Source organism: Callithrix jacchus, chromosome 4, assembly GCF_049354715.1.
Source record: "Callithrix jacchus isolate 240 chromosome 4, calJac240_pri, whole genome shotgun sequence".
NCBI lineage: Eukaryota > Metazoa > Chordata > Mammalia > Primates > Cebidae > Callithrix > Callithrix jacchus.
In genome coordinates this window covers 107,619,836-107,645,454 of record NC_133505.1, presented here as the reverse complement: position 1 = coordinate 107,645,454, position 25,619 = coordinate 107,619,836, and the positions used below count along the sequence as shown (strand labels likewise).

Genomic DNA, 25,619 nt, shown 5'->3' with positions numbered 1-25,619 from the left:
ATGGAAAAACCAAACACTGTATGTTCTCACTGATATGTGGGAGCTAAGCTATGGGATGTAAAGGCATAAGAATGATACAGTGGAATTTGGGGACTTGAGGGGAAGAGCGGGAGAAAGGCAAGACACAAAAGACTACAAATATGGTGCAGTGTATACTGTTCAGGTGATAGCTGCACCAAAATTTCACAAGTCACCATTAAAAATTTTACTTATGTAATCAAACACCACTTGTACCCCAATAATGTACTAAAAAATAAAACAAAATAAATAAAAAGAAAACATTCTCTGTTCCACCATTTATGAGGAACTGACGATTTCAAAATGACTTCAAAAATTATACATGTTAAAATTTCAATATTACTATGAATCTACATAAAAGAGCTACCTTGCTTCATTCTCAAACGAACTTAAAAAGACATATCATCACTTTATACATTTCCATAGTGTGTATCTTTGTTGAAGGGGTAATTTAACATTATGATCTTGTTCTATTCCTCTTTCATTCTCTCATAAGTGGTAGAATTGCTACACAGCTAGCTCAAAACACCAATGTTTCCATATAGTTCAGATTGGAATATCAGTTAAATTTTTAAATAAGGAAATATATATTTTGCTTTTTATTAACCTAACGGAAAACTATATTAGAGAAATTGTAAGTTTAACGCTAAATGAGTTCTTTAATAAATAATATTTAAGAGGGACCTCCTCTTTTGGCTTTGGAGCACCATCACCACCCTGTCTCTGTATGGGGGAGCCTCTTCCTTCTGCCTTCTCCTTCCTTCTTGTCTATTAAAATCTGACTCTTAAAATCACCCCACGTGTGTCCATCTTGTTTTATCTAAACCAGCATGAGGACCAAGAAGACTGGTGTTCCTCCACTCATCTAAGCAGTATCACTTAACATCTATGATTCATCTGGAGTTAATTTTTATGCAGAGTGTGAAGTAAGAATCAAGGTTTTCTTTTTTTTTTCTTTTCCTTTTTTTTTTTTTTTTTTTTGAGACGGAGTTTCACTCTTGTTACCCAGGCTGGAGTGCAATGGCGCGATCTCGGCTCACCACAACCTCTGCCTCCTGGGTTCAGGCAATCTCCAGCCTCAGCCTCCTGAGTAGCTGGGATTACAGGCACGCACCACCATGCCCAGCTAATTTTTTGTATTTTTAGTAGAGACGGGGTTTCACCACGTTGACCAGGATGGTCTCGATCTGTTGACCTCGTGATCCACCCGCCTCAGCCTCCCAAAGGGCTGGGATTACAGGCTTGAGCCACCGCACCCGGCCAAGGTTTTCTTTTTTAAAAAAATACGGATATTCAGTTGTTTCAGCATCATTTGTTGAAAAGATTATCTTTCCCCCACTGAACTACCTATGCATCTTATAAATACCTTTGGTTATCTTGTAATCTCTACTGTATATTGATGCCCAATTTTTATTCATAAAATGTCTATTTCTGTGTTCTCCTTTCTTCTCAGGATCAGTCTTGCTAGTAATTTATCTATTTTTGTTTGTTTCCAAAGAACAAATTTTTGGATTTGCTGATCTCTACCTTATCATTTTTTCCCTATTGTACTAATTTTCACTTTCATTTATATTATTTCTTCCTTTTTCTTTTATTGGATTTACTCTCCTGTTCAGTTAATAATGTTTTAAGATAAATACTTATCCTAGTAATGATCATAGTTTTATTGCTAATATAAATAATTAAGGATATACATTTCTCTCACAGCATCACTTTAATCATATCTCACAAATTCTAGTAAATAATTAAGGACTAAACTCTAATTTTTAAAAATTTTGTCCAAATTCCTATCTAAGAAGTCTGAAGAGTTATGCCCTACAAATCATAAATTCTCATCATAAAGATTTGGTTTTATTTAACCCTATATATTATTATTTACTTTCCAACCTGACTCTGGCATAATATTACAAGGTAAAGAAGAAAATCAAAATATTTTACCCAAAAACATGCTTCTTTGCCATATTTTGAAATGGCCTTGCAAAGCTGTTCTTTTTGGGGAAAAATTTGCATCTGTGAAGAATCTTTACTAAAATAGGTAGATCTTTTTCATCCAGACCCTCCCAATCCTAAGGAAATAACCTAAAATCTGAATAGAAAACATTTGTCATCCTATTGTCTCTAAGACAGCCACTATAAGACTTCAAAAGAACTTTGAGCTGCAGAATCTTTATTTTAACTAGAATATTACCTTTCTATAAATCTTTAGACAAACTCAACCAATTTAAATTCACCGTAGCCTGGAACCTCCCCCACACCCTTGAGTTGTTCTGCCTTTCTGGACCAAATCAATGTATTTCTTAAATGTATTTGATTCATGTCTCATGCCTCTCTAATGTGTATAAAACCAAGGTGCACCCCAACTACCCTAGGCACATGTTCTCAAGACTTTCTGAAGACCATGGGCCATGGTCACTGATATTTGGCTTAAAATAAATCTTTTCAAATATTAAAGATAAATAAATAAAATAATAATATTTAATGGAAAGACTGTATAACAAGTGACAGGGTTTCAGTCAGACTAGGAAAAAAAAATAGCAAAGCAAGAAAACAGTAATAGTCCTACCCACATGAAAGTAATTATTTACATTAATCATAAGCAAGGTATTAAGACAAGACATGAAGCTAGAAATTTTCTTAAGTGTGACAGAATGTTGTTAAAGCAGTGAATTTCTTGAAAACAAGACATTTAAAATATAGTTAATCTTTATAATACTTTGTACTGACATGTAGGAGATCATAAATGTCATTTATTCCACACACCGTTTTGCTGATTAACAAATGATAAAAAAAAGTCGTTACTGAAAAAAAGTTAATACTATGAAAAGAATGTGGTAAAAGTGGAAGCGTAGAAATATTTTAATTATTGACATATTTCACAGGATTCTGAACACATTTGCCAGAAATGTTTAAGTTTAGCATTATGTGACTACTTCATAAGAATAACTAGTTAACTGCAAGTGAGATGGAAATGCATCAGTTTGATTTGAGTAAAAATGTTAGCATAATTTTTAGCCAACAATTTATTTTCCACTTAGATCTATATATTTTTGTGAGGAAGCATTTTTCAGTCCTATAGTCATTAAAATCAATAAATCAAACTATAGTATCAGATTTCCTACAATTCAAAATGTTCAAAAAGTTTTTTAAAAACAGTGATTCATATTCAATTGTATTACCTCTGATTTCTTTTCTGTTTTAGCCAAAACAAAAATACCATACTGTATATAGATAAATCATACCATATAAGCATACCATGAAACTAAATTTTTAAAATATCAATTATTTAATCTTTATCTTATTCTCTTAAATTTATATCTTACATATTGTATAATATATATAACTTAGGACAGGTATAGAATCCATAAATGAATATAATGGCGATATCCTTAAAGCTGTTTAAAGTATTCACATATGTATGTATGTATATATGTATTTTTTACAGATCGAGGTATTCAATAAAAATATTTTTAGAAGAATATATATTATAAATAATACTTCTGGAGACTAACTTTTTAGATGCTGTTTCCATTGATATTTTACTAGCTCTACTTTACTGCATAACCAATAGTTCAAAATATTAATAATCGTGCTAGAAATTCAATCATTGATTATAGGTGAGTTCATAAAAAACTCACTACTAATTTGAACCATTCTCCAAACTAATCATTTTAACCAATGCAATAACAATCATAAGATTATTTAAATTATCTTGAAGGCCATTTTCTCATATAACTATAATTTAAAATGGTCTTAGAAATCAGAATTACCATTTTGACTTGATCCTAGCCAACAGGGTGAGAAGCGATAAAACTACCATTTTCTATTTGTGTTCTGTTAATTTCCTTACAGAGAAATCTTACGACAATAATCTTTTTGTAACTGTTTTTCTAATAATGTAAATTTATTATTTATATATTTTAAAAACTTGGGTGTCCAAAATGCTTAATATATTGAGCTATGAGCTGTATATATACATTTTAAATAAAGATTAAATAAACTTTCCTTCTCTCTATAATAGATTTTACTATGCTAAACATTAATTTTATTTGTGCCACTCAGAGCAATCTAATTATAATATATTACAGAACTGTAAGGCATCTTAAAGATCTTTCTTGACAGCCTCACTTAATGAACAAGGAAGTCAAGATGGAGAAACTTGCTAGTTAAATCACAAGAAGCCAAGTCATGTAAATCTTATCCAGTACTTTCCCATTAAAATGCATACACTTTGGGAGGCCGAGGCGGGTGGATCACGAGGTCAAGAGATCGAGACCATCCTGGTCAATTTGGTGAAAACCCCGTCTCTACTAAAAAAAAAAAAAAAAAAAAAAAAAAAATGCCAAAAATTAGCTGGGCATGGTGGCGCGTGCCTGTAATCCCAGCTACTCAGGAGGCTGAGGCAGGAAAATTGCCTGAACCTAGGAGGTGGAGGTTGCAGTGAGCTGAGATCGCGCTATTGCACTCCAGCCTGGGTAACAAGAGCGAAACTCTGTCTTAAAAAAAAAAAAAAATGCATAAATGGATGAGATCTAAGGTCAAATTAAAATGTAATGATTTGTTTATTGGGATAAAGAATTTCCAATCATAAATTCCTAAAGTATTTATTTTGTTGTAATGTACTTACAATCAGACCCAGTTCCAAAGATTATTTACCTGATGCTAAAGCAACTTCCCTAAAGCCCGGATAACTGGATGTTTATAAAAAGTCCTACAAGTTTCCTGTACTGTTACCGCTCAATGTAATATCTGATTTGATAAAGTCTCCCCATTATTTGTGTTATAAAAAGCATAACATCTCATCTGTTGGTCAATAATTTTGTTCTGTTTTATAAACCCTACTCTATTGGATATTTATTGTTTATTGCCTGCCTGGTATCCATTGTACTTTTTTTTTTTTTTTTTTTTAAGTAATAGCAGCCCTATTCTTTGGTTTAGAGATCTCCTCCCAGTTGGGGGTAGTGGCTCACACCTGTAATCCCAGTACTTTGGGAGGCCGAGGTGGGCAAATTACAAGGTCAAGAGTTTGAGACCAGCCTGGTCAACATGGTGAAACCCATCTCTACTAAAAATACAAAAAGTTAGCTGGGTGTGGTGGAAGGCACCTGTAGTTTCAGCTACTTAGGAGGCTGAGGCAAGAAAATCACTTGAACACGGGTGGCTGAGGTTGCAGTGAGCCGAGATCACGCCACTGCACTCCAGGCTGGGCAACAGAATGAAATTCCGTCTCAAATACGACAACAAAAACAACAAAACTTTTCCCCAACTGAGATTATGATCTGACCTAGTCAAATAAAATGATTGTGAGCCAATACAACACAATTACTTTTGCTGAGAAAGTGGGAAGGAAGGCAGTTTCAGAAAACTTTGAGAAGAAGATGGGATTGGAAATGCTAAAGCAACATTTCAACCGTGACCACCAGAAGCCTGAGAAAATCACCATCATACCCACTCTAGTGCATCCTTGCATGATAAGCCTCTCATCTCTTCCCATAGCTGAACCCTTGACAACACTTCTGTTAAACCTGCAAAAGAGCCCTCACTCTCCTATGAAAAACAAAAACCACTTTTTATGGAGGTGTTTGATACAACTAAAACATTCCAGTCCTTTGCTTAAAAAATAATAAACTGTAAACCACTTTAATGTCATTGAAATGTTTATCTATACCTCTTTAAACACTGAAATACTCTTTTAGGTGGAATTTAAAGTATACTTATAAATTTGATTTTAATTACAGAAAAACTTAGCCAGTTAATTAAAATTAAATAAATACATATTTCAAAGAAATTCACATTTATTTCTTAAACAAGTAGGAATAAATCAAACTATATGAGTTTAAAATACTTTATGAATATTTGGTTTTTTGAAAAAGTTTGAACAGAATAGATGAGAGGAAGAGATCAAAATGTACATTATTTTCTTTGCACTGTGTTCTGCATACAGTGGTGACATTTCTACAGTCAATTCCACTGATTCATACTGAGAGAGCATAGTAAGAGAGCAGAAAATACCAATTTGTGAATAATCCAAATATCATTTGGAATGCACGTGTTGCTTTTTTTTTTTTTTAATATGGAACACTTCATGAATTTGCGTGTCATCCTTGCGCAGGGGACATGCTAATCGTCTCTGTATCATTCCTATTTTAGTATATGTGCCGCTGAAGCGAGCACGCATGTGTTGCTTTCTATTTGATTATGAATACCCTAGATGTTTTGCAATTTACAGGCAGGACTTTGAACTAAATAACAAAGCCAACATTAATGTCTAACTCAGACACAGATGGAAAGTTTCCCAAATTCTTCATCTTCTACCTGGAAAATTTCCTTTCTGTACCCATTCCATCTCAAACTAGAGAAACAAGGCAGATATCTGAGTGTCTGCACAATTTCTTCCTAATCTTTCAATTCAGGATAAAAAGAGAGCAGCACACTTTGTTTCAAAAGACATTTTCTGTGAGTTGAATTAGAGAGCTGTCTTGAAACACTTTTGACTTTCAGCTTTTAATAGTTAATTCATTTAAAACTTCAGTAACTCAGCACACACAATGTTCTAGGACTAGGAAATTAATCACAGAGTAAAACAAATCCAATTTGCAAACACTGAAGGCCTTATCCTTAAGTGGTCTTAAATCCTATTTAGCACTATCCTGGATTTAAACACATAATAGTCACTGTGCTCTAGTTGGTTAGGTGTTTGTATACATCATAAAATTTAATCCTCACAGCTCTATCTGAACAATATTACCAACTCCGTTTTATAAATGGAAAATTAACCCTTGCCAAAGGTAGCTAATTTATCTAAAGTCATAAAGATGGAATAAAGCATGTCAGAAATAAAATTCAAACAAAGTTTCTCTAAAATATGATACTCTTCAATATACCAAACTGATTCCTAGAGAAGGACATTTATTAAAGAAAAATAAATTACAGTGTCATTCAGGCCAAGGATATCTGAGTAAGCATAAAGATTTATCTGTAACAAGCTATGTCACAGTTACTTCACCGAATTGATGCATTTGCCTTAACATCTTAGTATCTTGACAAGAAAACTCCTAAATGTTGGATAATATATAAGCCTATGAAATAATCAAAACAAAGAGAAATTAGACAAAATTAACAAAAAGTCAATCTTTTCTATATAAGCTGTTATATTAAGCTTTGCTTTATTCACTTTTTTTTATTTTTTATTTTTATTTTTTATTGGATTTTAGGTTTTGGGGTACATGAGCAGAGCACGCAAGACAGTTGCGTAGGTACACACATGGCAGTGTGCTTTTCTTTCCTTCTCCCCTTCACCCACATTTGGCATTTCTCCCCAGGCTATCCCTCCCCACCTCCCCCTCCCACTGGCCCTCCCCTTTTCCCCCAATAGACCCGTGTTTAGTACTCCCCTTTCTGTGTCCATGTGTTCTCATTTTTCATCACCTGCCTATGAGTGAGAATATGCGGTGTTTCATTTTCTGTTCTTGTGTCAGTTTGCTGAGGATGACGTTCTCCAGATTCATCCATGTCCCTACAAACGACACAAACTCATCATTTCTGATTGCTGCATAATATTCCATGGTGTATATGTGCCACATTTTTCCAATCCAGTCTATTATCACTGGGCATTTGGGTTGATTCCAGGTCTTTGCTATTGTAAACAGTGCTGCAATGAACATTCATGTACATGTGTCCTTATAGTAGAACGATTTATAGTCTTTTGGATATATACCCAGTAATGGGATTGCTGGGTCAAATGGAATTTCTATTTCTAAGGCCTTGAGGAATCGCCACACTGTCTTCCACAATGGTTGAACTAATTTACACTCCCACCAACAGTGTAAAAGTGTTCCTTTTTCTCCACATCCTCTCCAGCATCTGTTGTCTCCAGATTTTTTAATGATCGCCATTCTAACTGGCGTGAGATGGTATCTCAATGTGGTTTTGATCTGCATCTCTCTGATGACCAGTGACGATGAGCATTTTTTCATATGATTGTTGGCCTCATATATGTCTTCTTTCGTAAAGTGTCTGTTCATATCCTTTGCCCACTTTTGAATGGGCTTGTTTGTTTTTTTTCCTGTAAATCCGTTTGAGTTCTTTGTAAATTCTGGATATCAGCCCTTTGTCAGATGGGTAAACTGCAAAAATTTTTTCCCATTCTGTTGGTTGCCGATCCACTCTAGTGACTGTTTCTTTTGCCGTGCAGAAGCTGTGGAGTTTCATTAGGTCCCATTTGTCTATTTTGGCTTTTGTTGCCAATGCTTTTGGTGTTTTGGTCATGAATTTTTTATAACATTAAGGGATGACTTAGGAACATCCTTAATTTAAATGTAACATTCTGTGCTTTCAGAATTTGTACTAATGGATTAATAGACACATTTATCCTGTTGTCTCCACTGAACTTAAAGGTATCAAACAGCAGAAATTTATCTTATTTACTGTGATAGCTTAGCAACACCAAATATACTACCTGACAGGTACTGTGGAAACTCAATAAACATTTGTTAAATTTATTTTTTTCTTATAAACCTTAAACCGACCTGAAGTGGTCCTGTCACTGAAATAAAAATTAAGTAGCGAAACTTAAAACATGACTCTTTAAAACAGGATTTCTTAGTCCTTCCAAAAAAACAGTCAGTAAGGCTATTATTTGGTCTCATGTAGACATAACAACCACTTAATTCTCTAAATTTTCTACTTTATCACTTTCTTTTAAAGCACATACAATTACAAACAGGCAGAAAACTAAATATTGTCTTCTACTATTTTTCTATTTTCTAATATTTGATGCATCCAAAATAATAAATGCTATGTAAGCTATGAAGCATAATGATGACACTAACTTGTGATCCAATTTGAATCCTAGAATATTACCTACTTTCTCCCCAACATCAGCCCCCTGCCACCCCTCTAGGGGCATTATCTTGATTTTTCTGTTTACCATTCTTCCTGCCTCCTCTTTAAAAATAGCTTTCCACCCCATTTGTATATTGCTAAATGAAATATAGCTTAGTTTTTATTCTATCTGAGCTTTACAAAAATGGAAACATACTCTATGCTGTCTTCTACAACTTGCACTTTTTTATCCATATTTAAAATCCTGTAATTCATCTTTGGTTTAGCTACAATCTATTCAAATGTATGTCCACCGAATAATGTTTCAATGTATGAACATCTTTTTTAACTTTAAAGTTTTGGGGAATGTTTTTTAAAGCTAAGTTCTCAATCTTTGACATTCCAAAAGAAACATAGCCTGAGTCCTTATAGGAAAATTCTGAGAAAAATACTGTGATATCTTAGCAGCACCCAGTATACTACCTGACAGGTAGTGTGGGAACTCAATAAACATTTTTAATGTGTGAATAGAATAACAGGAATTATTTCTAATGTATGAATAGAATAACATCATGGGATTTTTTTAAGCATACATACAATAAACAGATACATCTCTAAGGCAACACCCAAATTATATCTCTGAAATCAGTTAACTCTTCTGCTTTATGGATTAGCATATATATTAAAATCAAGTGCCCCAAATTAAAGCAGCTATATCTTTGGTTAATACAAACACATTTTTAAATAACAGATCTTCCAAAATAATAGCAATAATATATGTAAAGTGATTTTTCTGAAGGAGGTTCTATGAGGCAGTTTATGATTTCAAGATTCCTAAAATAGTCAAATCAGTTATAAATTTTTCAAAATCCATGGAAAAGGAAATATCTGACTCTAACATAAGTTTTAATATGTGTTGTGTATGTCTCAGGAAAGTATGTTAAATACAATACAATATTTCAGTTGTTTCATGGATCACTGCAATAACTTAAGTAGGACCAAAGATAAATATGCAGTTCAGAATATGACCCATTTTTCACTTTATATATGTTATATTGATACGTAGTGTTAGTTTATTCACCTATAAATTAAATGGAGTAGTATTTAGAAATATCTGGTTCTCAATTTTGTATAATTTATGGGATAAGTCTCTGAATTAAAAAACAATGCTACAAGTTGCTTTCTCCATAGTTTGAACCTCCCAGATATTCTCTACATAATATTTACAGATAAGCCTCACTTGTCTTGCCACAAGCTCCTCCTGAACCATCTTGTTTGCTTCTACAATCTACCCTAGTTTTGTGGCATGGAAGAAGGCATAGAGTTTGGTCGGAAAAAAAGGTCTTAGGTAAGGTCAAACTTTTACTAATTAAGAAATGGGAAAATGTTAAAAGAACATGAGGAATTTTGTTTAAGCCATAAAAAGAGAAGAAACACTCAAAAATTTACATAAATTATGAATGCAATAAATGTATACTGTGAAATTTATAAAGTTACCTCCTCTGACCATCAAAAATCTCAGCAAAATATTCAGAAGAATGTCAAAACTAGAGTAACATAGCTTTTTTGGAAGCCTGTCAGGAAAAACTAATTACAAAATGTATGCCTAAGGAATGGAATTGATTTGCTTTTTTAGTTAATCACTTGAAGCTGGGATATCTACCAAAAATAATGACTTTAGATAGGCTGACACACTATTTAAAATTGTCTTCAAAAATCAGTAAGATGCAACAAAATGTAGGGCAGTGCCTCTCTCCCCACTTTTTCCTCTCCATTCATAGCCAAATTCTTGGAAAGAAGTTGTCTATAATATCTGCACTCTCACCTCCTGCTCATCAGTTTTTTTATACCCTTTTCTCCCACTACCATTGTAACTATTGTCAGCAAGATCAATAAGTATTGCTCTCTGTGCTAAACAAAACAAACACAAAAACATGAAAAAAACCTAAGGTATTTGACTTCTCTGCAGAGTTCGACATGATAATGCCAGAGCCTCTGGCTTTCCCCTATTTGGTTAACTCCTTCTTACTTCTTATCACCTACAACACACAACCCCCACCTCCATCTGTTATTCCTTACTAGAGTAGCTATCCTGTGTTGGGGAAGAGAAATGAGAATAGGAGCTGGGAAGGGAGATGGCAAATGTAGCTTGAAAAAATCCTGAAGTCCTCCATAGAATTTATTTATGCTCTAGAATATCCTGCCATCTTCCACTTTGAGTGAGATAATGAAAACCCTGAACTAGAATGATGGCAAGGGGATTAATAATAGTAGAAAAAACGTTTATTGCCATTGAAAAACTTTGTTTATTTTGTCTTTAGTGTGTCTATTCACACATTGAATTTGAAAGCATTCACTAGTCCCTGACAGCTAGACATCCTATCAGTCTCTTCCCAGAAGGAACCACTTTTAATAAGTGAGTATGTATCACTGTAGTGCTCTTCAAAGTAATTATAACAATTCACAGGAATTATAAAATGCATTAATGATACATAATATGCAATTACACATTAATTACATATATATTGTTATACTTTTACATAATGTTATACTTCCCATATCTTGTCTAAATCACTTTCATTTATTTCCATTTTTATTTCCTATGTCTCAGAAATCTTTTTATTTCAGTACATTCACATTAATATTGCATGACTACACCAAGATTCATTTAACTTCTCCCTAATTATAATATTTAAGGATGTCTAAAGTTAACTATTATAAATAATGCTCGAACAATCATTTATGTGTTTGTGTGTGTGTGTGTGTGTGTGTGTGTGTGTCTGTGTGTGTGTATCTTTTTGTACCAAGGCATTTCTGTAGCACAGTCCCAGACATGATACTGCTGACTCAATGGGAATGTATCTTTCAATATGTATTAGGTGGCACCAAGTTGCCTCATAGATATGTTTTAATAATGAACATTTTTACCAACAGTATAGGAGAGTACCTGTTTCCCTATATCAATTTCATTAATTTTGCAAAATTATAAGTATGTAATATTTCCTTACATTGGTCATTATCACAATATTACAGATGAGACAACTAAAATTTAAAGATGATAAGGAACTGGCCAGCACAGTGGCTCAGGCTTGTAATCCCAGCACTTTGGAAGGTCAAAGTGGGCAGATCACTTGTGGTGAAACCAATATGGGAAACCTTGTCTCTACTAAAAATACAAAAAAATTAGCTGGGCATGGTGGCGCACATCTGTAGTCCCAGCTACTCAGGATGCTGAGGGGGAGGATCACTTGAACCCAGGAGACAGAAGTTGCAGTGAGCAGAAATCACATCACTACACTCCAGCCTGGGTAATAAAGTGAGACCCTGTCTTGGGGGAAAAAAAAAAAAAACATGCTAAGAAACTTTCCCATAGTCACACAGCTAATAAGCATTAGAGCCAGGTTTCATATTAGGTTACTCTAGTTCTTTCTTCAGCTTTTGTTGCTTAAAAAAAAAAATAGTACAAATGGGTAAGCCAGATGCAGATCAAATAGGACATGTTGACTGGTAATTGCCTCACTTGTCAAATTGAATGTAAAGCCCATCGGAATATGTCTATACACAATAAAGTGTGGCCATTGAGTGGATAAATGTGACATATGTTGCCATTTAAGTATCTGTGCAGCAAATTTTGCAATCTGCAGTCATAAGCAGATAACTGGTATAAGTAATTTAACCAAAAAATGCTTACTATAATGATTTATAAGTTCACATAATATGCATAATATTAATTATTCTTCTAATTTTTAATTAATGACATAGTCTAGAAAAACTAGTTTCAGTCCTCAAACTCCCTTGGTAGTTTTGAAAATTACCTAAAATCAGATGTTGAGAAAAGTTCTCCCTATTTAGTGGAATTTTTAAAATATCCCAAATTTGAGTAGAATCACACATTAATGCTGAAATGCAGATTGAAGTAGCTGAGAGGTTTCCTCAGATACTTATTTTGTTCAAGATGGTTCCTATTAGCTCTATTATTTCTCTATCTGTACTGATATGATAGTCAAGTAATTTGGTTCTCAAGCTGAGAAAAAAATCCCTGTCATTAATATATTAAAGTAATTCAGCATTATAATTATCTCAAAAAATGGAGTAATCCCCATTTTTGAGAAAAGAACAATTTGAAGAAAGTTATCAGAATTTTTAAAGTACTGTTAATAATAAATAGTAATAAGACTAATACGTAATAATAAATAACACTTATCAGGTCAGGCAGTGAACTAAACACTTGGAATATCTTCTATTCCTTTACATTAAAACCCTGCAAAGTACATATTGGTAAAATGAATTTACAGATATATTCAACCTGGTCAAGGCAAACAGCTAAGTTGGAATCTACATCCTGGTTGTGAAATTTTAATAACATGAAGTCAATAAACATAAGGTCTTTGAAGGATAATAATTTCTCAACAATAATTTTAGTCTTTCACATAGTTGCTTTTTTTGTATGTACTTTCTTTCCATCAATTATGGAGGACAAGCATACTACCAAGGAAAAACAAGTTCACACTTTTTCTTCTAATATGTAGTTGACCTATTTAAGTTTACTAATAATTAGACATAAAACTTCATTGAGCATATTTAAACTCATCACGATCATGTTGAAAATCATTCACCAAAAGTAGTTTTCCACAAAGTCACCTTAACTTAAAAAAGTTAGTTAACTTTCTGCTCCATTAAATTAGTTCTATAGATGAACAGCATAGTTATCTAGAAAACCTACAGACTGCTTTAAATCTCAGCAATAAAAATAAGAATTTTCAAATATCTCCTATTTACATAAATCCCACATATCTGTGAGTCATAAATTCTAACTTATCATTATGATTACAGACTTATACTTTGCTAAGAATCTTGAATCCCTAAACTCATTTGGTTTTTAAAAATTTAACACACAACAGTTGGTTTTCTTCAGGTGAAAACACAACCTTTCTATGTATACATAATCAATACTGACATTTTGATAGAAGATAGAACTTACTTTATGGCCTTTAATCCAATATCTACCATTGCTTTGATTAACTCCTGGGTCAAAGCATTTCATTTTAAAGTGTTTCAAGTTCTTATATCCATATGTGAGGTGAAAATTACAAAGAATCCAAGAACCAAAAAATACACATTATATAAATGTTATATTACCCATAATATAAATGATACCTCTAATATCATAAAAAACAAGGATAGGGGCTGGGCGCAGTGGCTCAAGCCTGTAATCCCAGCACTTTGGGAGGCCGAGGCGGGTGGATCACAAGGACAACAGATCGAGACCATCCTGGTTAACATGGTGAAACCCCGTCTCTACTAAAAATACAAAAAATTAGCTGGGCATGGTGGTGCGTGCTTGTAATCCCAGCTACTCAGGAGGCTGAGGCAGGAGAATTGCCTGAACCCAGGAGGCGAAGGTTGCAGTGAGCCGAGATCGCGCCATTGCACTCCAGCCTGGGTAACAAGGGCGAAACTCCGTCTCAAAAAAAAAAAAACACCAAAAAACAAGGATAGTCAATCTAGTCCTTTCTTCTGCTTAAAATATCAATTCACTTTTGTCCTGTCATCCACTAACTGATTAAGAAAGTAAACAAATATTCACTGGGAGGCACTATTGTAGGTTTTGCGGCACAATCCCCACCTCAATGGATCTTACAATGGAGTATATGTCTATATGAAGCTTATAAACCTAACATTGTATATAAGTTATACTATATAAGTCATAGTATGTACTATAACTGAAATCTAACACAAATAAAATACTCCAATTTGAAAACAACAAATTTAATGGCAGAAATAAGAAAAAATGTTCAGTATTACAAGTTAGCAATGATTTCTGCAAAATTAACTAATTTTCTCCAAAAGGAAAACAAATAGGATAAAATAAAAAGATAAAGACATAAGAATTATAAAATCAAAGCACATTAAAAGTATTTAAATATCATTGCCACTTTTATAAACCAATACATTCCTAAGCTTTATTTGCTGCAGAACTAATTCAGTGTTCTAAAACAAATAAAGCCTTATGGTATGACAACTATAAAATATACTAACATAGCAATAAAAAGCATAAAGTTCCCTAGAGAAAAGAGTTTTTTTCTTTCAATAATATATTTTAGATTCACCAAGACATTTGTATTTTGTAAGTGAAAGAAAATAGCACTGCTATTTTAAATATTATCAACTTTTCCTAAATAAAACATCATCATCACATAACAAAGTCTTCCGTAAATACATCATATCTTACACTATTTATAACAGTATTAATAAAAAATAAGGTTGTAAAATAGTGAATGCCGAACATTAATTTGGAACATTCAATAAGCATATTTAGAACTTTAAGCCATACATTTCTATTTCTTAGTTTAAAGTAAAATTTCATAACACTTTAAAAATGCATAACTTAAAGGTAACCTTAAATTATGAATGTGAGCATATGATACTTTCTAAATAAGAAATACATCTCTAGTACTAAGTATGACATTTTAATATCTTAGGTATATAAACAAAAAGAATAAGCAATAAGATATATAGCAGGTTCAGCATTTCTTTTAGCTTTCTGCTCATATCTGGTGGAAAAAAATGTTATCACCTTATTTAAAATGTGACAATCAAAACTGCAAAATGTTGTATTTCAACAAAATTCAGTAAGATTGAATAGATCAACCTCAAGACCTACACTTGTATATATTTCTGACTCATTCATTTGGTCCTTAATTTTTGAATTAAATCAACAAAATATTTATTGAGCACATGCTATGTGCACCCAGTATTATGGCTGGTATTAAGAACAGAAAGTTAGAAAGCTAGACATTATCTCTGACATTATGGAGTTCATCATTTAATGCCAAGGTTCAAATTGAATAATCAAATGGAAGGATGAGTACAGAATTCGATGCTGTGGTAAAATCTATGAAGGAAGCAAAATGAAAGGTGGGAGGAGAAAAAGTAGATGGGGTATTGTCCTTAAATTGGCTTGCTTAAGGAAGCAAATTATTGGAGAATGAAAAAGAGAGTATCTTGGGGTGTGGAAAGGAATTTCGTATGCTTTGGAAGACCAGAGTGACTAGAGCAGAGTGAGTGAGCAGAACAGTAGAGGAGGTGAGGGTGAATTCAATCTATTTAGCTCTTAAAAGTTGTATATCAAGCCTGTAATCCCAGCACTTTGGGAGGCCGAGGTGGGTGGATCACGAGGTCAAGAGATCGAGACCATCCTGGTCAACATGGTGAAACCCCGTCTCTACTAAAAATACAAAAAATTAGCTGGGCATGGTGGCAAGTGCCTGTAATCCCAGCTACTACGGAGGCTGAGGCAGGAGAATTGCCTGAACCCAGGAGGCGGAGGTTGCGGTGAGCCGAGATCGCGCCATTGCACTCCAGCCTGGGTAACGAGCGAAACTCCGTCTCAAAAAAAAAAAGAAAGAAAGAAAGAAAAAAAAGTTGTATATCTTTTACTTTAGTTGGTTCTTCAGCCTACTTAGCCCCTTTTACCAAATATAAAACCAGAGGTCAGCAAGCCACAACATTATTCTTCAAACCATGATAAAAAGTATTTCAAAGGCTTACTTGATCAGTCTAAATCCTTAGGTTACAAGCAAAATTGAATGAATTATATTTGGCCTGGAAACATAAGTGACTTTCAAGCTCAGGATAACTACAGACCTTTTTAAAATTTGAAAACTCACTCTAATGTTAGTAAATGATCACTTAAACTTTACAAAATCCAAAAACACGTTTTCCATTAAATTTGAAAACTGCAAGTTACATTTCATGGGTTCTTAGTTACTCTCCAAATCTATTCCTTTAAAAAGTACAGATTTTTTTTCTCTTGGGCACTGAAAATGAAGCATTTTTCTAAATGCCAAGTTAATCCTTGTTGGCAAAATATATACAATCCATAGTGTTTGTGCAATCTGTAATTACAAACTGACACCCACTGACAATACAGAATAGTTTCTACCACAGCAAGTAGTTACAAACATTGAAGACCATTCCATTAACTTTCATTATTACTAATGACAGTTATAGGCATACATCCAAAGTAAATCACAGGCATTGTGTCATACCACTGCTCCTAAAATGCTTTATATTACAGGTTGGACATTTTGGGTCATTTAGGCATACTGTTATTTTATTTTATTTTTTTTTTCTTTAGGAAAAGGCAAGGGCCAAGTGTAGTGGCTCATGCCTATAACCCCAGCACTTTGGGAGGCCAAGGCAAGCTGATCATTTGAGGTCAGGAGCTCGAGACAGGTCTGGGCAACATGGTGAAACCTCGTCTCTACTAAAAATACAAGAAAGTAGCCAGGTGTGGTGGCCTGCACCTGTGGTCCCAGCTACTCAAGAGATAAGGCATGAGAATCACTTGAACCTGGGAGGCAGAGGTTGCAGTGAGCCAAGATCATGCCACTGCACTCTAGCCTGGGTGACAGAGACTCCATCTCAAAAAAACAAAAGAAGTTCAGATATGTAAAGTACCAGCACAGTTCCTTTCTCCTCTTATGTTCTTTTGTAGTCGGTATATGATTTAGGAAATAAAATCAGTTTAATATTTACTTAGAAAAATCTTACGTAAAAAAAAGTATATTTGTATAACAGAACCTAACATTGGTAAGTAAAATGTACATCACCAATATACCCTATTTGAGGTATGAACTAGTAACCACCTTTATGACACTTTAACATGAATCAGAAACCTTAATAACATTTATGACATTTATTCAGTAATTCCACATTAAGATATTTGTCATAAGAAGATTATCAGAAATTGACATGACCAAGAATTAGTAACCAGCTTGGGGAAGTCAATGAACTTTGCATAATATATAGAAACCAATCCAATTTTATCTGCATCTTAAAGGCTAAATAATAGAATTGATACCTGGGAATTTAGATAAATAGCCATGTAGCTAAGTAAGTAGGTAGATGATAGATACACATATAATATAGAATATATGAAAATATATTTATCAGTTTATATATTATAATATATATAAACTAATACATATGTTAGTTTATATATTATAGAGCATAAAATATATGTATCAATTTATATATTACAGAGAACATAATTGATATAATAGAAAAAGTCTGAACAGCATATATCAAAATATTGACAATTTCTAATGAATAAACTACGGATGATTTTCCTTGTTACATATATTAAAAATACAGTTATTACTTTGTCTTTCTATCTATCTGTCTATCTGTCTGTCTGACTGTCTATTATTAATTTATTTTCAGTAGAGTCTTATTCTGTCTCCCAGATTGGAGTGGATTGACTCAATCTCAGCTCATTGCAACCTTCACCTCCCAGTCTCAAGAGGATCCTACTACCTCAGGCTCCTGAGTATCTGGGACCACACATGAATGCTACCATGCCTAGATAATTTTGCTGTATTCTTGGTAGCAATTGGGTTTCACCATGTTGCCCAGGCTGGTCTTGAACTCCCAAGCTCAGGCGATCTGCTCACCTCGGTCTCCAAAATTGCTGGGGTTACAGGCATGAGCCACCACACCTGATCCTGGTATTACATAATATAAAATATTGAGTGTTTTAAAATGTATTAACATGTATAATATTTATCACAAGCTAAAATGGCATCCAAATTATCTATAATGAATGCTTATTAATCCTTATTAATTTTATAAACAATATAATCAGTAAAAATAATCGTTAAAGTTTTTAAATTTCCAGGGTTCTAATATACTTTTTAAAAGTACATTTTTAAAATAATGTAATATAATACAGTAAAGAAATAACTGATTGTTCTCTCTTTTATTTTTAATCAATCTGGCTAGTGGTCTGTCTATTTTGTTGATCTTTTCAAAAAACCAGTTCTTGTATTTATTGATTTTTTGAAGGGTTTTTCGTGTCTCTATCTCCTTCAGTTCAGCTCTGATCTTAGTTATTTCTTGTCTTCTGCTGGGTTTTGAGCTTTTTTGATCTTGCTCCTCTAGTTCTTTTAATTTTGATGATAGGGTGTCAATTTTGGATCTCTCCATTCTCCTCATATGGGCACTTATTGCTATATATTTTCCTCTGGAGACTGCTTTAAATGTGTCCCACAGATTCTGGCATGTTGTGTCTTTGTTCTCATTGGTTTCAAAGAACTTCTTTATTTCTGCCTTCATTTCATTGTTTATCCAGTCAACATTCAACAGCCAGTTGTTCAGTTTCCATGAAGCTGTGCGGTTCTGGGTCAGTTTCTGAATTCTGAGTTCTAACTTGATTGCACTATGGTCTGAGAGACTGTTTGTTATGATTTCAGTTGTTTTGCATTTGCTGAGGAGTGCTTAACTTCCAATTATGTGGTCAATTTTAGAGTAGGTGTGATGTGGTGTTGAGAAGAATGTATATTCTGTGGATTTGGGGTGGAGAGTTCTGTAAATGTCTATCAGGTTTGCTTGTTCCAGGTCTGAGTTCAGGCCCTGGATATCCTTGTTGATTTTCTGTCTGGTTGATCTGTCTATTATTGACAGTGGAGTGTTAAAGTCTCCCACTATTATTGTGTGGGAGTCTAAGTCTCTTTGTAAGTCATTAAGAACTTGCCTTATGTATCTGGGTGCTCCTGTATTGGGTCCATATATATTTAGGATTGTTAGCTCTTCTTGTTGTATCGATCCTTTTACCATTATGTCATGGTCTTCTTTGTCTCTTTTGATCTTTGTTGCTTTAAAGTCTATTTTATCAGAGATGAGAATTGCAACTCCAGCTATTTTTGCTCTCCATTTGCTTGGTAAATCTTCCTCCATCCCTTTATTTTGAGCCTTTGTGCATCCTTGCATGTGAGATGCGTTCCCTGGATACAGCACACTGATGGCTTTTGGTTTTTTATCCAATTTGCCAGTCTGTGTCTTTTGATTGGTGCATTTAGTCCATTTATATTTAGGGTTAATAATTGTTATGTGTGAATTTGATACTGCCATTTTGATGCTAGCTGGCTGTTTTGCCTGTTAGTTGATGTAGATTCTTCATTATGTTGATGATCTTTAGCATTTAGTGTGATTTTGGAATGGCTGGTACTGGTTGTTCTTTTCTATGTCTAGTGCCTCTTTCAGGAGCTCTTGTAAAGCAGGCCTGGTGGTGACAAAATCTGAGTACTTGCTTGTTCACAAAGGATTTCATTTTTCCTTCACTTATGAAGCTCAGTTTGGCTGGTTATGAAATTCTGGGTTGAAAGTTCTTTTCTTTAAGGATGTTGAACATTGGCCCCCACCCTCTTCTGGCTGTAGCGTTTCTGCCGAGAGGTCTGCTGTGAGTCTGATGGGCTTCCCTTTGTGGGTGACCCGATCTTTCTCTCTGGCTGCCCTTAGTATTTTCTCCTTTATTTCAACCCTGGTGAATCTGACAATTATGTGCCTTGGGTTGCTCTTCTTGCAGAATATCTTTGTGGTGTTCTCTGTATTTCCTGGACTTGAGTATTAGCCTGCCTTGCTAGGTTGGGGAAATTTTCCTGGATAATATCTTGAAAAGTATTTTCCAGCTTGGATTCATTCTCTTTGTCACATTCTGGTATGCCTATCAAACGTAGGTTAGGTCTCTTCACATAGTCCCACATTTCTTGGAGACTTTGTTCATTTCTTTTTGTGCTTTTTTCCTCTAATCTTGGTTTCTCGTTTTATTTCATTGAGTTGATCTCCAACTTCTGATATTCTTTCTTCTGCTTGGTCAATTCAGCTGTTTAAACTTGTGCATGCTTCTCAAAGTTCTCATATTGTGTTTTTCAGCTCCTTCAATTCATTCATATTCCTCTCTAAGTTATCCATTCTTGTTATCCTTTCCTCAAATCTTTTTTCAAGGTTCTTAGTTTCTTTGCATTGATTTAAAACATGTTCTTTTAGCTCCAAAAGTTTCTCATTATCCACCTTCTAAAGTCTAATTCCGTCATTTCATCACAGTCATTCTCCGTCCAGCTTTGTTCCCTTGCTGGTGAGGAGTTTTGGTCCTTTGTAGGAGTTGTGGTGTTCTTGTATTGGGTGTTTTCCTCCTTTTTGCTCTGGTTTCTTCCCATCTTTGTGGATTTATCCACCTTTCGTCTGAGTAGTTGCTTACTTTTCAACTGGGTCTCTGAGTGGACGCCCAGATTGTTGATGATGAAGTATTTCTGTTACTTGTTTTTCCTTCTACCAGTCTATCCCCTCCACTGTATGACTGCTGAGGTCCACTCCAGGCCTATAGTGGCTGTGGAACTCTGAGGGATGCTACCAGTTTCTTTTTCTGCTATCTTTGTCCCAGAATGATGCCTGGCAAATGTCAGTCTTCTGGATATAGAGGGGTCAGGGAGCTGCTTGAGGAGACAGTCTGTACTTTATAGGAGCGCAAGTGCTGATCTGTGAGCTCTGTTATTCATTCAGGGCTGTTAGGCTGCTACATTTAATTCTGCTGCAGGAGAACTCATTAAAAAAAAATCCTTTTTTTCTCAGATGCTCTGTCTCAGGGGTTTGGGGCTTTCTTTATGTGTCCGTTGCACTGTCCTGCCCAGCTAGGAGGCAGTCTAGTCACTATTTGCCTGCCGAGGCTCCACCCTGCTAGTGTGAGGTCTGCCCTGTTGCTGCAGGCTCTGCCCTGCTGCTGCGGTCTCTGCCCTGCTGCCATGGGCTACGCCCTGCAGTGGAGTCTCTCTGTTGTGACAGATTGCCTCGGCAATGGCAGGCTGCGTCAGCAATGGTAGTGTACCTCAGTAGGGGCGGATTGCCTCGGTAATGGCAAACGCCCCTCCCCCACCGAGCTGCACCGTCCTGGGTTCAGCTGTGCCCGCAGTGAAACTCTTCACCCGGAGCGTTTGGAATCGCCATTTATTTTGCCCCACTGCCCTGGCCCAAAAGCCGTTTCCCTGGAATCTCCTAGCCTAGCTCACTGTCCAAGTCCCGTTCAATCAGATGGATATGCCAATCTGCCCTCTCAAGTCTCAGATTGCCGGTTCAACAGGGCACCTGGACCAGTGCTCTTTGTGCGGAGCGCTGTTGAGTGCCGCTGTGCTGCAGTGCCGGCCGCTGGCTGCACCAGCCAAAACCGTTTCACTGGAGTCCCACGTCTCTTTTATACCTGGGAATTTCCCCGTTCTGTGGGCAACAAAGGTCCATCTGGAAATATGGCCCTGACTCATCCTCCATGCGTTCACTGAGAGCTTCAATCCTGAGTTGTTCTTACCGTGCCATCTTGAGTTGGTGCTCAATTTTCATATCTTATAAGATAGATATCCAAGGTTCTTTGCCAAATAAATGGAAAACAAGTTTTCTCATAAAAGTGAAAAATAATGACTCCCATTCATGCATATGATCTCATTAATCTTTACAGTAATACTGTTGTGGAGGTGAGACTAATATTACCTCCAGTTTTAAAATGTAGTACTAAGGCTCAGGAGATGAAGAAATTTGCACACATTTGTAAAGCTGGACATAAGCAGTCAGTCCTAGAATGGTCACTGTGTATGAACTTTTAGACCAGTGTTTATTTCCATCAAAACACTGGTTTCCTCATAGTTCATAAGAAAAATGGCCTGGGATATTTTAGTCCCATACTAGCAAAAACAATATTAAACAATACATGCTACTACATGATTATTATAGTAATACACTAAAGCCTAAACTTACCATTTATTACTAAATATTTACGACAAAATATCACCTTGACAGAATGTAAGACTGACTCTACACAAAGGCACGGTAAGTAGTTATCTGTATGGTATGAATTGAGGAACAGTACCAGCCCTTATTCCCCTCAAACTCTCCCAGATCCATGAAACTGGCTGGAAAAGGGTAAAAGCATGAGTTAAAGACAGAGATTGCCTGATCAATAGCACTGTCCATGGTTCCCGATTTCGAAGCCTAGTATGCTAGAACCAAATATTTGTACAGGGTATTTAGAGACTTAATCTTGTTCCACATAACTACATTCTTGTCAGGATTTGGTGCTATTTCATATACTTGGTTACTGAGAGAGAAAATACCTCACAGTTTTTGCAGAGAATCTAACATGTACAAGTACTACAAGTAGATTACCTAAGCCTAAACCATTCTTGATTACTGTATATCTAACACAGACAGCTCCACTGATTTATTGATGTTGAAAAGTGGAAACAGATTTGATAAAATGGATTTTTGAAGCCTACCTTTAGGTTCAATAAACAAAAGTAAAACCAAAGATTTAGAAGATCATTAAGGGGTTTCCCCTCCAATTTGATCTTCCTTCACCCACCAAAGGATTGGTTAAGGTGGTTCCAATGCTTAAGGTAAACACAAATATAGCTTGTAGGTACTCCACTTTACAGTAGTTCCTTGCTCAAATTCCTTAGTGACTTCTTCTCATAGATAGCTCAGAAGGAAAATCCCTTAATTTGGCATACTTTATATCATCTGCTTGCTTTTTTTCTTTTTTAACCTTATCTGTCACTTTTCAAAGTTTGTCTCCAGAAATGGTGATCTGAAAATAATCCCATGGAAATCTGGTCTCACAAATACATAGTTACCACTGATTCACAGACTTCTTTCCTCCACATCCTCTTAAACTGCAAATTTCCCTTGGTGACATCACTTCTCTTGCCATATGAGGGCTTTTATTTTACCTAAGCTGTACTTGTTAAATATTCTAGGAAGAAGAGATGAAAAACACTGGAGCATGGTTTTCATCAATTCTTCTCCCAAGGAAAAGCTTGACATGAGATTAAGGCTCACTAATACTCACCAATTCCATCACTAAAAGGTTGATTGACTGAACTTGATATAATTACAAAATAGCATAACTAGAAAATCATAAGTTTCTTACCATAATGCTTTATTGACATACCGCCAGCTGTCACTTAAAAAAGTAAAGCTGTTTTACTAAATAAAAAATAGTACAATGGTGCCTGCTAATTACATTTTCTGCCAACCAGAAAAATTGCACCATAAATTGAAAATATAAAGCTCTTTTGGATCATGCATCATAGTTCAAAAGAACTATCACTGTTCTTTGCCTATTATGCAGAAATGTTGCTATAATTGTATTTTTCTAAAGCAAATATTCACACTAAAGACTTTCATTTTATATTCATGTTTTATCATCCAAGTATATTTCAGTATAATTGCTCTATCCCTATAAAACCTCCCTGACTGTTGTAATCAACTCTACTAATATTTATGGTGCAAATCTTTTTCTAAACTCTGTAAGAGTTGCTTTCCAGAATTAACTACTGAAACAAATGACTAACATACAAGGTTATCAACACATTTTATATAAACATGACAGAGCAAGTTTCCCCAAATTGTCACAAGTATTGTACTTACTGTAGTAGTTCTTAAAAGTGAAACCAAGTTCCTATAAAGAAAAATAGTTATGTTTGGAAGGTTAAAGAAAAATTACTAGTTATTAAAGTTAATTATGTCTAAATAATAATTATAATGCAATGCAAAAAAAAATGCTGGACTGGACTGGAATCACAGGTCTTGCACCATAGCCCCACTCAGCCACTAGCCAGTTGCTTCATCTGAGGAAAATGATTTAACCCCTATGGGACTTAAATATTCCCATCTATAAAGTAAAGAAACTGAGTTATCTCTTTGCTGAATTCCCTGCACAACATATTATTCTAGATCTACAGCTAGTTTACATCATGTGGAGTAAGATATAGGATTTAGTATACTAATACTTAGATGACCTCTTCCTTTTCTGAAGCAAATGATCTGTGTTTAGTCAAGGTTGTTGTCATTATGCTATGTAAAGTCAAGGGTATTTGTTGCTATTTAGTTTTCCTGATAGGAGAAATCTGTTTCAGTTGAATTATATGCTTCTGCAGCCTTATTCCTTCAAGAAAGCAGCAGTCTGCTGTTATGTCAGGTATGCCAATAAAAGGGATAAATGTTTCCAGTGATTATTTGTAAATAATAGAAGCAATTTGAACTTATAAATTCTGCACCTATAATTTCATACTTGTCTAAAATATATAATCTACATATGCATTGAAATAAAATGGGAATCATTAAAAAAATCTAGTAGACTTTCTAGGTTAAAAAAATATACTTTACCTCAAATTTTTCTAATGTCTGAGGAAAATCCCAATAACTCACAATAATGATAATGCATGAAGCTTTCATTGCCCTTTGAGACAGTTGCTTAAATATCATCTTAACATTACCTACCTAGACATTTTCTCATATCAGACATAAATACCAGCTTAGCATATCCCATATATATACATATGTGTAATTACATATACACATTTCAAATGATATAAAAATACAGCATTAGTATCAATTAGCAATATTTAAAAATAAAATATATTTATAATCATTTTTATAAACTCTTGATAGCATTCCCAAGGACATCTTTTCAGAAAACACAATGGAGGATAATATGCTAAAGTAATATTCAGGCTGTAGTAGGTCTTAGGGGAAATATTCAATATTCTCTTCAGCTTTCACTGAAAAGCTAAACAAACCACAAACAGCAGGATAGTTTTCCCTTCGGAAGTAGATGGTTATAGATGTATTAAGGAGTATAACATATGCTATTAAATATGGATGGTGAATTATTCATACGTGCTATCAAAACAGCCAAGCAACTGGGACTATTATCTACTCTACTAAAATTCTCATTTTGTTCTTCATTGTCTTTTGCAATCAGTAGACTCACAAAACTGCTGAAAATGAACATAAGGTTGACTACAAAGTTATAAAAAGAAAAAAATAATAAATTAAATTCAGGTTATAAAGCAGTGCTGACATATTTACCTATGCTTAGAAAAGTCTATGTGACACTCTAACTTGCTGCCCAGTATCTTTCATTATAATCTTATGTTGGCAAAATATTCACATTA

At 34.6% G+C, this 25,619-nt stretch overlaps 1 protein-coding gene, 1 non-coding gene and 1 pseudogene across 9 annotated transcripts in view; all 3 read right to left on the bottom strand.

Moving 5' to 3' along the window:
* Positions 1 to 23,609, bottom strand: part of LOC108591035 (small ribosomal subunit protein eS24 pseudogene) — a 65,960-nt pseudogene extending 42,351 nt beyond the window's left edge.
* GRIK2 (glutamate ionotropic receptor kainate type subunit 2) overlaps positions 1 to 25,619 on the bottom strand; it is a 724,338-nt gene that overhangs the window by 600,361 nt on the left and 98,358 nt on the right. The window lies entirely within an intron of this gene.
* LOC118153251 (U6 spliceosomal RNA) lies at positions 6,083 to 6,189 on the bottom strand. The gene has a single exon (XR_004742507.1). It is a non-coding gene; the product is annotated as a U6 spliceosomal RNA (small nuclear RNA).